Genomic DNA, 16,587 nt, shown 5'->3' on the forward strand with positions numbered 1-16,587 from the left:
AGGGTGCAATTATTCATGCTATAGGAATTGTGACATGAGAGCAGGTCAGTGGACTTTTTATTATTAGATAAAGTTCATCTCTCCAGAAATATTCTCATGGGCCAGTCTGTGGCAGCCGAATGAACTCTCACAGGAGTGGTGAACCATTGCTAATTCTGCCTGATCCATATGCAGAACACATTTCACCATCCTTGTCATCTTTAACACTATCAGCAAGCTACCTTTTAAAAAATCTGTAAGACCCTACTACAAATGCCTTCGCAGCTCTTTGCCATCAAAAAAATACAAAATTTAAAGATAAAAAATTAAATACATATTATTCAATGCAAGTTAGAAGGAGCTTAGTATAGACATGCTGAAGTTACTGTTATTGTGATAGAATAGAGAGAATAAGATAGAGCAGAACAGAAGTTGCTTCTTTGTACAGGTCAATTAGCCTATATTCTACAATTAGGAGTAGTTTAAGTTGATGATACAGTCTGCTATCTCTTTGAGTAGTTTTTATTTACAGGCATATGTACAAAGCCTTTTTTCCACCATCACAGTTCTACATCTCCTCCAGCCCACACTGTACCCAAAAAATGAGTTCTCTTCCCTTGTCTTTTCCAACATCATATCTTCTTTCCTTTTTCTTGAATCTCTTCGATTTTCTTAGCTATATAGTTCACCAAACTCTTCCTCTCCTTCCCCTAAATAAGTTCATTTCCAACCAGGTTCACAAGAAATCTACATTTTCTGCAACTGTTGTATCTATTTTGGTCCTGAATGCAGTATAGTTGCCACATTCACAAGTTTTGATCAGGTTTTCCCTAATCTGCACCATAAAAATAGAATAGTCAACCAAAGTTTGATAGTGTCCAGTGACAGATGGCTTGAAGAAAGATGCAAAAATCTTCATACAGATAATTAAGGAGAAAGCTGCTCTCGAAATGTGGGACTCTACATGGAGTAAATGTCTGCTTAAACCCCATCTCTTGACTGGTTTCTGTATTCACTGAGGCAAAAAGGTTTATATCCCTTTGCATTTTTCATTGCATCTAATATAGCTGTAGACTTCTTCATTATCTGCAATTGCCCTAATAGTAAATGTCTAATTTGCTTTTAATCCTGCTAACCACTTGGAGCTCTATCATATCGAGCCACCATGACTTCACATGTTTATTTTGCATCATGTTAAAAAGCCTTTTTTTTGTTTTTGAGTAGTAGTAGTGCTTTCTAGTTTAGATATTCATTTCATCTGGCATTACCAGAAAGTATATGCAATCTATTTACTTTTTTCATTTTCAGTGTTATAAATTCTGCCAATATGTTCCCACTTCCTTATTTTCTTTCCAAGCTAAGCAGTCTTAGTCATTTCAACCATAACTCAGATGGGAGCACCTTCTATTTTAACAACCACCTCTGCTACTGAGATGGCAGCTTCTGCTTCACACTTCTTTTTTGAGACAAAGAAAGCAGAACTCAGACCAGAATTCTGGGTGATGTCATATTTTATGATTTTCATCTTCTCATATTTTATGATTTGCATCTTCATGACATGTCAGGTGAGACTGGAATGTGCTCTGCCTTCAGATCCACTCCAAGCACAGCCCACCTTTCAATCCTTTCACCTACAGCTCCCTATTGATCAGCCACTTCCACTGGCTACGCCAATTCTTTTCTCAGTTATGCTGAACTGAGATCCCAACAATATTTATGAGTAGTTTAATCTACTCCTTCCAATGAACAGAATAATTTAAGCTCCCTTGTATTCACTGTGAGCAGAAATCAGCGCTTTCTGCATCACAATCTATTAAATAATTTATTTTCTTTTATAAATCCTCTTTTCAAAACCTGATAGTCAACACCAAGAGATTTTGGCATAATCTCTTCTCTCAGGTCATTGAACGTTTTCCTACTGGTCTTAGTTGGTCTTAGTTTCCACCCCAGTACTTCCTACCTGACTTCTGGTCTAGGCCTGAGTTGATGTGTCCACCCTCCTTCATTAATTCTTTGCATAAACTAGAGGAGTTAATTTCTCTCCCTGTGTATCATGAAAGTTTTCATCCAAACAAGGAAAGGTTTACACCATGGATCAGTAACACATGTTTGTGCTGATACTTCCTAGGCCTTGACCTAGTAGCTCAATAAACACAAGGTCCAAAAATACATTTTAAGTCTGGTTATTTTTGCTTTAAGGCTAAAGTAAAATTATGCAGAACAAATTCCAACATGCCCACCAAAGGAGAAAGGGTGAGAGAGAGAAAGAGAAGTATGGCTTGCTGATATAAGTATAAACAAGTAAGAATATGGCAAATCCTCTGCAGGAGGTGGAAGAATTATTCTTTCAAGTTTTATAACCACGGACACCACAGTCCATTAGTTATCCATAATGACATGTCTTCAGCCTGGATCTTCCAGAGTGTAAATTGATTAGAAATGCAGACAAACAAGAGGAAAATGTGCAATTATGCCTGGCCCCAAAGTTCTTAACAATAAAATAGTATCACTGACCCACTTGCATGACAGAAAAACTGCTACCTGGACAGTGTCTGAAGACAATATACAATTATGTAATGAGGAAAGGCCAAGATTTTCAAAGAGGTAATGAAATATGGGAACCTATTACATGACAAAAGGAGCCATCTGACCAAATTGTCAGGGCTGAAAAGATGGCAAATCCTGACCTCGTTGATTTGTGGGTTTTTAATTATGAAAAGGAATAAAAAGAAGCCTGCAGAGGTGATGCATTGCCATCTGTTGTAGATGTCTATCTGAGGATGTTACAAAATGCTCTCCAGAGATAGAGAGATACCTGTTCTATACATTGGACACTGAAGGGTGCCTCCATGATATCATTCCACTGTAGAGATCCAAGAGAGTAAGGGAACCCATTTGATTTAAACATCTAACTTGAAGACAGCTGAATTCACTTGGACATACTTTACCCAGTCTTCCTTTTGTTGAATTCCATCTTCATTCCCAAAGGAAAGATTGTGACTCCAGAGCACAGTGACCTCAGGTGCTCCCTGTGCATGGACCCAAAGGAGGTGCTGAGCACAGCAGCAGCCTGCAGCAGCTGACATTGCAGCAGCTGCTCCAGAACTGAGCTTGGCCAGTTTTTAGCTAGGAAGACTTCAGTATAGAATTCTGCTTTCTGCTGCAAAGCACGGGAAGACTCAGGCTAACACCTCATGTACTGCAAAGAATCAAAATTGCTTGCAGACACCTGAAGAAAACAAAACACAAACCTGCAAATTTTTCCCTAATACCCCATTAAACCCACAATGAAGAGAAGAAAGGGAAACATGAGCAGCCATGAGAGGCACACTTACATGACTACGTGCAGACGGATGTAATCTCACTCCAGCATGGAAAACAGAGAGCTGCATTACTTCAAGGATGTGCAGGAGCTAAAAACTCACCCTGGTCTCTTCTCAGACATTAGTTTCATTGCAGGAAGGTTGGTGGGGTTGGTAGTTGTGAGCACCTGCTTGACAGAAAAGAGTGTGAAATGCAATAGTGCTTGTTCAGCTCTTTGGCAATGTTAAGTGCCTCTAAAACACTGCAAGTGCTGCACATATTATTCAACTTTTAAAGGTGTAACGGGAACTGGCAATCATTATTGGCCTGGCCAGAGCCTGTGTCAGATTTGTTCTTGCTGGAATTAAAAAGCATGGCTATTAAAATTTGAGTAGGAAAACTCGATCATTAGCTCATATAATTGCCTCATAATATATATGGACTGGTTTATCCCTCTGTGATCAGACCAGGGAAATAAGCTCATAATTCTCATGGCCTGTATCACCAGCTTTACCCCTGGCCAAGAGTCCAGCTCAAATTCTGCTCTGATGGAAGTTCTATATAGACCAAACACAGGCACAACAGCTGAGTGCAGTATGAACTTTAGAGATAACGACAAGGAATGATAAAAAGCAGATAAAGAAATAAAAAAACAAGAAATAAAAACAAGATAAAGAAATAGAATTCAACCCTAATGATGCAACAACACGACACCATCAGTTTGTTGCCACCGAACTTCTCTTGCCATCAGACCTCATCAGACAGACCAAGGCTGTGCTCCAGCAGCTGCCTTGCCATACAACATAGTCTAGGCAATAGTTTATTCCACCATCCAGTACTGGAGCATCTCCTACACACCCTCCTGGCTCTGCTGTGGGCTCCCAGAAATTCACTCAATGCTGATAACCCCATGGTTTAAGGAAGAGTTAATTGAACATATAAATATGCAGACTTCCTAGAGAACTTAGTTCCCCTGCACAAGAAAAGATTTTAAAAAAATATTCACTGAATTCTGTTAGAGCAAAAATAAAGGCAAACAGGCTCAGAAAGATTACAAAAATGTAAAGTGCTTTTAAACCACACTTACTAGAGTCCTTGTCACAGACTTCCCTAGAATGTGCATGTATGTGCATCATATGATGCAAGAATGTGCATGTATCATCTGCCCATCTTCATGAGAAGTGGAGAAGAAGGGTATAGTTTGATAAGTTCATTGTATTTGCTACAGGAGAGCCCTCTGTGAGAAGCTACCAGAAGCTTCCCCTGTGTCCATTGGAGTCAATGCCAGCCAGCTCCAACACAGACTCTCTGCTGACCACAGCTGAGCCCATCAGCAAATGGTAAATGGAGCCTCTGGGATGCCAGGTTTAAGCTGGGGTGGGCAGGAGGAGGGAACAGTGCAACAGCAACTGCAGCTGGAGAAGAGGAGCAAGAACATGAGAGAAACAGCTCTGCAGACACCAAGGTCTGCAGAAGGAGGGGGAGGAAGTGCTCCAGGTGTTGCAGCAGAGATTCCCCTGCAGCCCCTGGGGCAGCCCATGGTGTGGCAGCTGTGTCCCTGCTGCCCATGGAGGCTCAGGGAGAGCAGAGTTCCACCTGCAGCCTGTGGAGGAGCCTGTGTCAGAGCAGCTGGATGCCCAAAGGAGACTGTGCCCCTGTGGGAAGCCTGTGCTGGAGCAGGCTCCTGGCAGGACCTGTGAACCCGTGGAGAGAGGAGCCCACACTGGAGCAGGTTTGCTGGCAGGACCCGTAGGCCTGTGGGGAGAACCAGTGGAGCAGCCTGCTCCTGGAGGGCTGCACTCCAAGGAAAGGACCTGCACTCCAGTAGCTCATGAAGAACTGCAGACTCCCCACTGGAGCAGGGGAAGAGTGTGAGGAATTCTCCCCCATGAGGAGGAAGGAGCAGCAGAGACAACACAGCCCCTGCTCCCTACTCCCCATGCTGCTTGGAAGGGAGGAGGTAGAGAATTCAGGAATAAAGTTGAGCCCAGGGAGAAGTGAGGGGTGGGGATGTGTTTTTAAGGTTTTGAGTTGTTTCCCATTGTCTCAAATCAGTCTGATTTAAAGGGCAATAAATTAAATTAATTCCCTCAAGTCAAGTATGTTTTGCCTGTAATGTTAAGTGCTCAGGGATGTCTCCTTATCTCATCCCACAACATTTTTGTTATCTTTTCTCTCCCCTTTCCAGCTGAGGAGAAGAGCAATACAGCAGCTTTGATGGGCATAAGCAAAGAAAATAATATAAAGGTGAGGCAACATTTCAGACTGGGTAGTACAGGCACAGATCTCACCAAGGTTTGGTTCTTCTGATTTAAAATTGAGATGCCATGAAGAGCACACAGGACTGACTGCATAGTCAGGGGTGAATCTGAAAGAGCAGGATCAGATCTAGAGGATGTTCTTCTATTTAGAATGAAAGGGAATGTTATGAAGGTGAGGAAAAAACAGGCAATGGGTTTGAGTACTCCTCAAAAAAATCTTTTGAAGGCCCACTGGAAAGCAGCTATCAGCACCTTCATTGGAAGTTTAACTGGAACTGAAGCAGCAGGTAAAAATACTGAATACATTTGGTCAAATGTGTCAGAATTCCACTGGCATGCAGCAGAGATGGACTTGATCTACTGTTCTGACACCATAATTATCTGGTAGCTGATTTATCTTCCACCCTTTATGAGATATGACAGTGTTCACTGATCAAACATCGCTTTCTTCAATCAGAAAAGGTGGTCAAACCCTTTTGTTTTGTGAGCTGGTGCCTGGCTAACCAGACCTCTCTGTATTAGTATGCTGAGGGTGGCCCAGCACCAGTAGCACGGAGGGCAGCAGTTGTTTTGTTTTGAGTCCACTTTGTGTTTTTCAGCCCCAAGCATTGCCTCCAGCCACTTTCACTTCCTTAAGAGGATTATTTGCCAGTGGTATTTTCTTGAAAAAGCATCAACACAATGTAATGCTGTTGCTTTTTCTTACAAAAATAAGAGAAGTGAATGACCAAGCATATGTCCATGAGGGATTACTGATGTCATTAACATTTCTTGTTTATTTGGTGGCTTAAAAATAACAACAGCAACAAAACCAGACATGTCTCGAAACTCTCAGTGAAGACTAGCTGATCTTGGTAACCTCATGTTCTTCTCTCCCCTTCCACCACCCACTTCACTGCATAGCCTGGGAAAATAAGCATTTGGCTTTCAGCTCTACAGGCAACAGAAATAGCTCTTAGAACCAAAATTTTCCTCCAGGTTGACTCGGATTAACATTTTTTTTCAGTATTTCCTGTTAATTTAGACTGCATTTGGAGTCATTTTTGGTTAAGACTAAATCACTTGAGTGGAGTTAGAGTCAAAAAATATCTCTCATGAAGGGGTAGGTCATGATGAGGAGGAGCTTTGTGTTCTGGTGCTGGAGGCACTGGTGGAGGTTGGGGTGCATTGGTGTGGGGTTGGTTCCCTTCATTTTCACTTGACACAGGCCTACCAGCCGCAGGCAATAATTCCCTTTCCCCCCAGAAAAGCATGTTTCTTACAGGAGAAACATCAGTACTCCTTCAGTGGGAACTTTGTACTTATGTTCCAGGTGGGACCTGTATGTACCAAGGCAGGTTTCCAGCCTCCTACACAGCATCATTTTTCCATGTCTTCAAACATTGCTCCCAAGGTAACAACACTCCATACAAAAAAAAAGTTAAAAATATCTACTGTTGATATTCATATGTCTCTATCTTAGGACAGCAAAACCTCAGTTTCCAGTATATTTTTCTTCAGAAGAGGAAAAAATAAGAGATTATTGTTTTCTATAAATAAAGAACTTGGAGGCCAGGTGGGGCTGCCAAGACCTCAGAGGAGATGAGTTTTTAGAACTGGCTGTTGAGATGTTGGGAGAAGATCCAGATATCAAAAGTATAAAAAGAAACAATACTTTAAAAAAAATAAAATTAAAAGAGGACTGTCTGCTTATTGGTAGATAGCTCACAAGGAACCAGCTGACAGTAGGAAATGTCCAATATTTGAACAGCTGAAGTGGTCACAGCCCCCGTGCTGCATTTGCTGCTGAGAGGAGGTACCACAAGTGTCTCTGCAGATATGGATTCTCTATTACTTCCTGGTTTGTTACAGAAGTCATTTGCAATCTATTTTATTAGAAGGTGTTTCTGTCAACAAACTTAATCCCCTGACTATTGAGGTAATCAATTAGAAAAGGGAACAAGGATCTAATAGCAAAAATGCTCTCTCCTTCTTCCCCTAAAATCATTTACTGGTGGGCTGTGTAGGAAATTGTGCTCATGCACCAGTGCTGGGTATGAGCCTGAAGGCTCAGTTTGATATAGGTGTATTTGTGAAAGCAATGTAAGTACAGAGAAATCCCACTTCTTGACGTTTACGTTCAATTTTGGATGTAAAATCCAAATGGATTGGAGTTTGGATCCAAACCTTAATTTGAAAGAAACATGTTGCAACCCAAGGCAGAACTGGGAGGCTGTAATTCCATGCAAAATAAGCCAGATTTGTAAATCTGTGTAAAACCACTGAGAGATAAATCACACATGTACCTACACAGCGAGTCCAATCCATTCACAGTGGGCATGTGGAGTCTGACCCAGCAAGCACCAGGCTGGCCAAATGGAGATTTTCATCAGTCACCCCATGGTTTCTCATCTGCCCTTCACGGTTAAGGGTCAGGCTCCTTCTGCTTTTCCAGTGCTGCCTGAGCATCCCCTCCTGCCAGTGTGGGTGTGCTGAGCCTTGCCCTGGGAGCTGGTGGCCAGCCAGCCTGGCAGCTGAGAGGATGGGTCAATAACCTGCTGGTATGCATCTGGCCACTGTATCTGTACACTGCCTGCTGCATGGGTCAAAACTGCCTCAGCACCAGGCACAGAGCTCCCACCTTGTCAGCTGCTAAGGGTGGTTTTTACATCAGAAGCTGGTGGAGATTGTTCTTAGGGAAATGTGAGTTTTGCTTCTGCTGTGACCTTCTTTTTCTGTAATGCCTCAATGCAAAGACTGGCTACTCTACTGAAAATGTCAAAAAGCTCCAGAATGCTGGAGAGCTGATACGACTCAAAAGACATCCTATCCCTACAATCCTAAAGTTGCAAAATGGGCTCCTTGACAGATGCTCAGAGGTACTCTTGTCCCCAGTGTGCAATAGGGAAACTGAGGCACGGCAAGCGTGGGTGACTAGCACAAGGTCATACATGCCAGTGGGAGTTCTGGGAATAAAGCCCAGAAGCTTCTGGCATATTGAGACACAGGCATATATTTCATGCTGCCTTGGCAGGCTGCGGGTGCTCTCGTCTCCTCCCCTCACTGTGTGTGCCACAAAAACAGCCTTTGTTCTCCCTAACTTCCTTCCAAATGTTTCAAACATCACTTCTGCTGTGAACTGTAAAACTCCTGCTTGGACTCTATGGAGCACTTGTCCAACCAGTATGTGGCTGTTTCTGCTTGCTGCTAGGCTGGACTTCCTCTGATCCTGACTATTTGCCAATTTCTATACCTTTGATCAGCACACAGGGTCAGTCTGGAGAGCTGGTCCCAGCATTTCTAGTTGTAAGAGACCTCCTGGTCACTAACACTGATCATGAGGACATTTGTTTTCCTTTGGTTTTACCAGAAATTTCTAATTCTTATTATAACTACAACTTTTACCTTTTGCTAAACTTAGCAAAAAGCTATGGCAAAAAGAGAAACCAGCCTATTAGCAACCCACAGGAGGGTCCAGGTCTATGATTTTATTAAACTGTGTGTTGGCTGAAACCTGTGTGGAATGTGGGTCAGGTCTTTCAATGAAGAAGGAATAATTTGGAGTGTATCTAAGAGAACTTGTGAGCATCACAGATAACCATTAAACTGTTTGTGGGCTCTCTGTTATTTTTTTTCTTGGAAGGAAGTCCTGACCTTGAAAGTTGTGCAAACATGGGAGTTGTGCAAACACATTTCCCCCGCTCTCTTCTTGCCCTGCATGCAGCACCAGGGATGGTATCACACGCTCTCCACACACTGATGATAAGCTGAACTAACAAGAGTATGAGGAAAATGTGCCAAACCCACAGAGGGAAATGAAAATCAAATCCCCTTTCTTGCATCAGCGTCAAATTTTTATTTCTTGACAAGATAGGAGCTCAGTGGAAGGGAAACGAAACGATTAAAAAACAGATAAAAACTAGAAAGGAGCTGCATATCCAAGTCATTCACTGCCCTCCCGTGGCTGTGTGTAAAGCACATCCAAAGCACTTGGCAGCAAAGGAAGGCCTCCTCTTCAAGTCAGTGCAAATACATTTGCCAAATTAGTAGATTTTCTTTACCTTTTCTTTCACCATCATTTAATGTTTGGCTGTTGGCTGAAAAATAGTTAATACGTTAAATACTGGTAGAATATTACTAGAAAATAACAGAGGGTATGTTACATGTACAACTGAATTGAAAAAAACTGTGAGAAGATACAATGTATTAATAGTTGTCTACAGTTTTTAGAAAATTGTAATAGTGCATTCTTGTGAAAAAGGGAATTTAAAAACCTTATTATAAAAATAGTATTCTCTGAAATTACGCTTTTTTTTTTTTTTTAATACAACAAGAGTCCCTGAAAAATTCCTGATCAGGTTCAGGTAGGATTACACAGTGTTACTCATTTTCCTGTGCTGTTGCCAAAGGGGAAGGATTGGGATTGTCAAGTGTGTTGAAATTGTTATTTTGCAGATTTTAATCCAGACTCATTTTTGGCATGTGCTGTATTTGTTGTCAACAGATATACAACTGAGGTTTAAGAGATACTCAGCAATCCTAAATCAAAAAAATTGAGTACATTTTTCAGAATTTCTGCTGTTTGTCTAAACTGTTTCCCAATTTCACCCATCAATATTCTACAGATTGCTAAATTACTGCCGCACTGCCGACACCATACAGGTGTGTCACATTTCTATGAAAATAATGGGGAGGTGTGCTGTCACCACAGAGGCAGAAGCTGAAGGGCAGGTGTCATTGCACGTGCCATAATTAAGGGCCAGCACCTGTCCTGTGGGTGTCCCCACACCATGCAGTGCCAGGGGAATCCAGTGCATGGGTGTCCCTTGGGGCTCAGACCCACTGCAGCCACCCTCTGAACTGCTGTGAGGAAAATCCTAAGCAAGGGCTGGGGAGGGAATTTTCAAGGATGGACAAGTCTTTCTATTTAAATACAGCTTCTCAGTAGTAGCCAACAGAGAGGGAGAAGGCTGGGCCCTGGTTTCCTCTCCACAAGAACACAGGAGAGAGGAGTGATTTGGTGAGATGCAGCAAAGCCTGGAGGCATTTGTTTAGCACAGCATCCAGAGAGCACGTACACTTGGACAGGCACCACGAAATGAAGAGTAGGTGGTCAGGAACTGAAACAAGAGAAACTAAGGAGGCAGATTTGTCAGCACAGAGGGATCCAGGAGTCAGCCAAGCATGCTGGCAATGCTGTGCTACCACCTGTGTATCCATCAAGGCAAGCACAGAAGAGGTGTTTGCAAAGGAGTGATTCAGGACAGAACTGGGAACATCCCTGCAGCTGACAGCCACTGATCATCAGCAAGGACTCTGCAACAGAAGAAAGGGGCACAAACAACAGAATTATGTACGCTTCCCTGATGAATAAATACGGCAAGATTGGATGGGACATCTCATGTCTCTCTTCTAGGAATAAGACATAACTAAAATCAACAACAGTGTCACATGGGCAACCCCTTAAAGAAAGATGTCAGGGTCTTTTTTGCAGCTTCTTCCAGCAGATCTCTTCAGAGTCTCTTTCAATTTTCCCCAGGAAAGAAAATAGGAATATTTATGATCAAAAGTTCCACTACTCGATCCTCTCCTAGTGAGATGGCAGGCTGCATGAGCAGGAGGATGCACATCATCGTGTGCAGGAGCAGCCAGCTCTGCTGGAGACTTGTCAGAGCAGCCAGGAGGAGGCTGAGCAGCACAAGCAAGCTGAAGGCAAATAAGGTAGAAGCCCAACTTCAGTCATCCACAGTGATGTTTTGCTGAATGCAAAGTGGATGATTTATTTCTGCTTCCTGATATATGGCTGCTAAGAGATGAAGTACCAAGTAGGGAGCAAAACACGTTTCAAAAGCATGGTATGTCTGCATTAGATGATGTCATTTTGTTGCTGAAAGCTTGTGGCCTGATTCACTTGGCTTGAATGTTAAACTGTCTGACTACATCCTGCTTAGGATGGGGAGGTTACAAGAGGGAAAGATCAGCACTTTAAATTACAAACATCATTGAGTCATTTAAAGTTCTGGATAAACAAAAACTCATTACATTTTTGAATACATATGGAACAAAATGCTGACTAAACTAGGCCAGAAGGGGGGCATCCAAGGGGTCTGACATCTCTGGTGCCAGTCAATCACTCATATCTGTTTCATTTCATTCACATGTCAAAGAGAAAAAATGTTTACTTGCCTAACAAAGCATCGTGTGCTTATGCTAGCAGTGGTCTGATGACATGAGCTCCCCTCAGCTCCAGCACAGGGGCAAATGGGCTTAGATTACAGCTAAAAACAGCACTTCTGTTTGAGGGAGATTACACACAGAGCGAGAATGAAAAACCAGCTAAACAGGGACCCTGTTGGGCCTTTCCTTATTCAGGGCAATGTTATACCAGATCAAAATCAGGGTGATTGATGCCTAAGCTGTCATTTTAACCCCAGCATGGAAGTTTGGGGATGTGCAATTAATAACTGGGCCTGGTGCCTCCCAGCAGCGTGGAATCAGATAAGGGGCATGGTGTGAGCTGCTTCTTGGGCCAGGGCTCAAGACTCAAACTCATTTCTATAATTTTTTTTTAAGTTTGAAGCATCATTCGGTCTTGAACCTGAATGGAAACAGGAAAGTTCCACAAGATTTGCAAGCTGAAATGCTGCAGGATGACTCGTTCTGCTTCAATATTTTTTGCCTCACTGAGTGGCACAGAGTGTGTGGAGAGGCTGTCCCAGGGGGCTGCACCATCCCAGGCTGCAGGGAAATATCCACCCCAAAATACATGGCTTGCGGCTCCTTCGAGTCATTTCTGCCATGTTTCGGTATCTGTGAAACTAAGTCATCAATATTTGTAATAAAGGCTGTACAAATTATGATTTTATAAGCATTGTTTACCAAATATTAAGTATTGTATTTATCATTTCCTTCCTCACCCCAGTTTCTTTTCCCTCTTTCCATCTCCTCAGCTATCAAAAGCCAGTAGAATACAGATTGTCTATAGAGCTGAGAGACTGTTTAATTTAGATGATGAATGAACCCCTTCCTGCCTTATAATTCAATGAGACAAGTATGCACTTAGATTTGTGCAAGTAAAAGATGTCACAGAACCTACTAATGGTTAGTTCCCATCTTGAAAGGAAACCCCAAATGTCAGCAGCAAATCCAGAAGTTTCTCACCTTGTTAGCATGGCAAATGCTCAATGCTAAGACAATCTGATAGAAGCCATTCCGAAACTTTCAAGATGCCACCAAGTTTCAGAGCCTGGTTTTAGACTGGTAAAAGTTTATCACAAAATCTAGCTGGCCAGCAGCTACTTCAAGACAGCCTGAGCCATAGTTGCAATAAAGCAAGCTGCTTCTTACACTCTGTGCAGAGGAACTTGTCTGCTGCAGCCACTTGATCTCTATTGTCAGGTATCACAGCGTTAAATAAGATGGCAAGAGACACCCTCCTGCGGATCTCATTCCCTTTCTTCCCCGTGAAGCTTTACAATCATACTGGCTAGAATTTTAAAGCTTCACACCTTGCATGTGTAAAATGATTGCCTGTCTTCTATTATCCTCCTCCTATTCAAAGCTTCTGGTTTACTCCATTTGTTTAAATGCTTGCTCCTTCTGACTCACCAATCAGGCCTATTTACCAGATGGTATCACAGTACATGGTCTTGTCTAATGCTACCAGGCTCATGTGATGCATGGTTCCAAAGCTCTCCACAATCCATGTACAGATTAAAAAATATATACAATAATAGGCAAGGCACATCATTATGAAGCACTTGATATTTATGCATCCAAAACCACAGAAAGATTAGTTTTACAGTCATACCATTCATTCTTGTTTGTCATATTTTTTGGCTTATTGTAAAAGTACTCATATTTCAATTGAAGAAATGAAGACTTCTTTAACAACTTTTCTGAGGGATTTGATTTTGTGAACTACTTCAGTAAGCAGGCTTTAAAAAGGCTGGTATTCACTCTGACGCTCCAAGTGGGTTCCAAGTGTATCCATAGCTATATAAATGGTGTATCAGATGGAGTTGCTTTTTTCTCCTCTTCAGTTCTCCTCTTTTGGCCTCAGCAGAAATCAAATACCTAACAATAGTTACAGAAGCTAGAAATTCTTCATATCATCCTCACACTTTCACAATTCTTTGTTATTCTGAAGGATTTTGGTTGCTGGTTATGTGCTACAATGAAACCCCAAGTCATGTTTGTTAAGAAATGTAGAATAAAGTGAGTGTGATATTTGAATTATTTTATTGGAATAGCAGGGCTGCCATTTCAGAAAATAGCTGGGAGAATATTTACTATTCAGATAGCACTAAGCTGGGCAGGCAGAGTAGCTATGGTCCCACCTTTAAAAATGTGTAACCGTGCTTTGAAACAGTTGAAAAATTACAGGAAAATTCTCTGGAGCTGTAAAAAGCATGGGCTGTTCACAACTTGCTCAACAACTCAGGAGAGAGAAGGCACAAACTTCACCCCCTGCTCTATCAAAACATGCACACATTTGGGAGCCACCTGCTTTCACAGTGATGCTTCCTTCACCAGCAAACCTTCGCATTTTCCCCTTCTGAATCATTGTGTGACAGTGAATCACTGATGATCCTCAGCAGCGGGACCAAAAATAGGGCTGGGCGCAGAGAAAGGCTGGGGTAGGGGCCACCTTTCCTATGTTCAGCCCTGGCTCTCCCAAGCAAGAGTGAGCCCGCTGTTCTACCTCCAAACATGCAGATCCTCCTGGGAGCGATCACCTCTCCCTGCTCCACGGGCTATTTCTGCAGCGCTGCTCGCACAGAGCCGCATTAGCATGCGGTGAAGTTTGCACCCCGGGTAATTATGGTTTTCTTTGTCACAGTGAATCACTGCATGTGAAATTACGGCAATTTCCCTATGCAGAGACGTAGTTGATAAATCAAAGCTGCTTTACTGGATAATAGCCACGCTTCAGGTGGCTCCCAAAGAAATGCTGCCTTCCAAAGGATGTCCCAACCTCAAAGCCTTCATGCCTAAGCAGAGAAAACTCAGAGAAAACTCAGCTCCTTTCACTGCTGTCTGTAAGGTTAGCACACCCTCAGCCACTGCGGAGTCTACTGTGAAGGACAGAAAAACTGCATCTGCCTGGTGTCAGCCCATGCGTCCTCTCTCCAAATGTTATTATTTCTGCATCACATTTTCTTGTTTAAATTTCCTCCCTATTTTGATAAACAAGTCTTTATTTTAGACCCTCAATTTCCATCCTAATCAGTGCTTCTCTAAGACCCTCTAACCCACTTAAATTGCATCTGCTAAGAAACTCTTTGATGGCTATTGTTTATATCTTTCCTTCTTTCTTTGAGTCCACCCACTGGTGCTTCCTATATCAAATTGCAATTTCTTGCACTTAGTTTCAAGGCTCATGACAACTCTATCTTTCTAGTCTTGTCTATTACTGCATTTATCATCTTGTTAGTATTTGTGAAGCACCCAGAAACCATGGTAATGACTGCCACAGAGAAGCTCATGAGGAAATTAATCATTCTGCTTCCATTGTAGGACTTGAATCCTGTGCAGTAAGTAAGGCTCGGAGTTCAAACTTCAAAAGAAATCCCCACCAGCTCATCATTAATTCATCAGTCTCTACCTCCTGCACCAGATGAGGCAGAGGTCTTAAGGAAAAGAAAACAGTAAGAAAAAGAAAGAATTGAAATCTGTACTCCATACCTATGCAAAAAGAGGTGGCACTAAAACTACATGTGCAATGGAACTCTGGTATTTCCTAACCATGGAGTGCTCAGTGTTCTGAAATCTGAAGTTCCCTTGAACAACTTCCTCTGTCTGAAATGGTTCATCATGGTCCAGAAAAAGTATCAAAGTAGATGTGATCACTGGGCTTCCAGGTAAAGACACAACTGGTTTTGGGTGGGATTCAGCCTGGGACTGAGGTGTTAAATTTGATGTCTGACCATAGGGTACACTCCTGAGCCACGTTCATCTTCCACAGGCCCCCAGGGAAATCTGGTCCATGCAGTCAGTGCAGCAGGAGCAGCTCTGCTCACCCAACAGCAGACACTTCTGCTCTTCTGAGGAGCCCTGAGGCTGCACGGCCACTCAGAGCAGATCTTCATGGATTTCAATAATGCAGGCACCTAGAGAAGCCTAGAAAAGTCTGAAAATAAAACCAAATGTTCATGGCTAAATGCACACCAACACTGAACTGAGACTTTCTCTTCTCTTTCTTGCTGCACCTTTTTTTTCACAGACTGCAAACTTCACAGTAGTGAATCTGAGCCATTGAAGAGCACTGCATGCAAGGACTCATGCTGGCCAGATTATTTGGGCCCTACCACAACATAAACATTGAATAACATTAGTTGCAACACCACCATCACTTTCATTTTCCCTTTAGATGTTCCCTTTAGGTAGGATTTGTTTGCAGCTCTTCAGCCATCATTTCAGATGCTATGGATAGCCTGTCTGGCCTCCAGCTGCTGCTCCTGGTTTTACCTGGGTCCTGCCAGCCTTCTCTACACAGATGCCTCAGGTCTCCCAGGACATACTGGGCACCCACCTTGCGCCCTTGAGCCCATCTCACAACAGACACCAGCATGAGGGAAAAGCTGGCAGAGACCTGATAAGCTGCTGTGAACAATTTAACTGGGAAATGAGCAATATTGGAAGGTTTTGGGGTTGAATGGACCTTTATAGGTCACCTAGTTGAATCCCATTTCAATGAGTAGGGATGTTGCCATGCAGGATTTGGCCAATAGATAAATGGCTTTCCAGGGAACTTATCTGGGCAGTTTCCCAAGGGTTGCTGTCCTGGGGCACCCTTGGACCATGTGCCTGCCTCCATCTCCTCAAGCAGAGAACTCAGACACCCACCCTCAGCTTTTTGGCAGCACTCTCTGAAGTAAGGATCAGGTTTACAGCCAGTTACTATAATTGACCAAATTCCCACTGACAAAGCTGCAGTGAGCAGCTGTGTGTGCCCATATGGCCCAGAACTACTGTGCAGCATCCAGAATATTTCTCACATGCCCCAATTTAAAGTTTTTGGGAGTAGAGGATAAACAGAGTTTGCGAGTATTTCGCCAAGACA

Source organism: Agelaius tricolor, unplaced genomic scaffold (assembly GCF_023055355.1).
Source record: "Agelaius tricolor isolate 1412-34295 unplaced genomic scaffold, bAgeTri1.0.p SCAF_1, whole genome shotgun sequence".
NCBI classification, from domain to species: Eukaryota; Metazoa; Chordata; class Aves; order Passeriformes; family Icteridae; genus Agelaius; species Agelaius tricolor.